Raw genomic sequence first — 2,500 nt, 5'->3', positions numbered from 1 at the left:
ATACTCGTCAGAAAATTTGAATTAGACCCCTAAAGGAGGCCAATCTAGGCTTCACCCAGGATTTTTTGACCCCTAAAAGAGACCATACTTAAAATTTATTAAAGGTATATTTTTATATTTCGTTGCATGAGGCCCCAAAGGAGACGTTCACGGCTACATGTAGGCTACATATGATGGAATTTTCCCCAGAACACCCTAAATAAGACAAAAATCCCGAAATTTACATCCCTAAGCGAGATGACAAGCATCCCAACTCCTTTCATATGTGAGTCCCTCCCCTGGGCATAAATTTTTATTTGTGAATCATATAAATGAATCCAGAAAAATGTATCATGAATGATTTTGTGGACCATTTTTTTAAAACTTAGAATTCTAAATCTCTTAAAGTGCTACTGCGATCAAAACTCACTTCATGTTTTTCTTTACGTTTTGAAAGTTATAGTGCTGATTACTCGAAAAGCGAGATTTTAAGCAATCATTTCAAGAGAAAAACTATTTATTTGATGGTAATTTTTTTAGGACATTACTAAACAACCAAACAGCGAAACGAAGCGCCAAAACACCATGTATGACCCCACGATACATTGAATACTAACTATAAAAAGTTATTGCTCCTAATCTCAGTCTTAATCTGAAGCCTAATCTTAATCACAATAAATTAAAAAAGCCAAAAACTCTTGTCCTGCATAAATTAAGCGGCCTTCACATACTTCATTTTTAACCTTGTGAGTAAATGAGGTCAGTTTGTCCTTGATCCAGATCGCTGAAAGCTTATCAGCTGCAAATAAACATTCCTCCTTTTGAAATTACTACAAAGTTCAAAGTTGTTTTTATCCAGGAGATTTGATGCCTTTTCAGGAGACTGGGAGATTTGTTCTGTATTCAGGAGACTCCCAGATAATCCCAGAGAATTGGCAGAAGTGATATTAATTAATATTTATGGTACATCGAACTACCTAAAATAGCAATGAAACGAGCATCATAAAATGAAAATTGTTATGATATTATTAGTTTGTAAAAATGGTTATCACAAAAATCTCTTGTCCCAAATCTGTCTTCCAAAGTATTATTTCCAGAATATGAAATAGTGAGTGTGTTTTGTGGTGTTCCACTTTGATTGACTCAAACAGGGAAAAGAAGGCATGCACTAAAACCCGAAACACCGAAACGGAACCACTGGAATGAAACCACCGAAACAACGGAACAAAACCACCGGAACCATCGAAACAAAATCAGCAAAACAAGTTAAACACCAAACGAAACCAGCGGAACACACGAAACAGCAATAAAAACTTCAACAAAACCATCGAAACAGACTCAATTGCAGTATAAAATTTGACTTCCGGGCTGATTGTCGCTTATATTTAATATAATAATTTCTCGAATGGTTTCCTTCAAGTTTCCTGTTTCAGTTGCTCTTTATTCACAATCTTTGCAGATTCCCTAAGCACACCAGAAGATTCTTACATTTCATTATTTCTCGTTTCTTAACTATGTCACCCAATGATGCGCACACGGCGACCAAGTGAAATCGAGGTTGGAACAGTGCAAAGACCACGGCAACAAACAAAAATATGAGGCGACAAAGTTATGATAACAGAGTGTTAACGCATTTGTAAATTATTGTATTATTGAAATGTATTTGCATTTCGAAGAGATAGTTAATGTTGGAGACTAAATTTACCAAGTCTATTGTGTGCTTGTGTAGAAGGGAACAACTTTGAACAAAACGACTAATTTTACTTACAGTGAAACTACATCACGAGTGAAAGAATTTCAGAAAATCTTGTGATCTGCATGGTCATTATGGCTGTTTCGATAGCTGTTTCGCAAGTTTTGCTGGTTTCGTTTTGGTGTTTCGATAGTTCCGTTGGTTTCGTTCCGGTGTTTCGATGGTTTCGGCGGTTTCGTTCCGATGGTTTCGTTTTGGTGTTTCGGGTTTTAGTACATGCTGGAAAAGAAGGATGCAATGTACTTGTTTTAAACAGATTGATAAATTTTCCTAATATTTTGTAACATTTGAAGTTTTCCTTGAGATGTTAACCTAAATCTTTATTTGTTTCTGTCACAAAAATACAAATTTTTTTTTGTCTTTATGTGACTTTCAATTCAATATTATAAGAAAATATGACCAAATATGATCTTTTTTTTATTTTCACTAATCAGAAGCTTCCTTGTCTATTCCTCTTCTCTTATACTATATCTTAACAACTATACCTTGCTATCCCTTTTTGCTTTAGTTGTGATTGTGTATTTTCTGTTTTTTTTTGAGAAGACTTCTGAGATGAATTCTTCATTCACTGCTGACCAGCTACTGATCATTCCTCTTCCATCTGATGTTGATACCAATCTTAATGTGGTAACATTCTGTTACTTCTCTTTTTCTTTTACATGAACTCAATGGTGATCTTAATGTCTCTATCTAAAGACTTTCATCTTCTTTTTGACTAAAACCTGGAGTAACTGTCGGTGATATTAATGTTGTCCAGCATGGTTTCGT

At 34.8% G+C, this 2,500-nt stretch overlaps 1 protein-coding gene across 2 annotated transcripts in view; it reads left to right on the top strand.

The window, feature by feature from the left end:
• The window catches only part of LOC137984353 (intraflagellar transport protein 43 homolog A-like), a 10,175-nt gene that overhangs the window by 718 nt on the left and 6,957 nt on the right, over positions 1-2,500 (top strand). The gene's annotated exons all lie outside the window — the stretch shown is intronic.

The sequence above is a fragment of the Montipora foliosa genome, chromosome 14, assembly GCF_036669935.1.
Source record: "Montipora foliosa isolate CH-2021 chromosome 14, ASM3666993v2, whole genome shotgun sequence".
Lineage (NCBI taxonomy): Eukaryota > Metazoa > Cnidaria > Anthozoa > Scleractinia > Acroporidae > Montipora > Montipora foliosa.
Note: the sequence above shows the minus strand (reverse complement) of the source record. Positions and strands in the feature narration are given on the sequence as shown.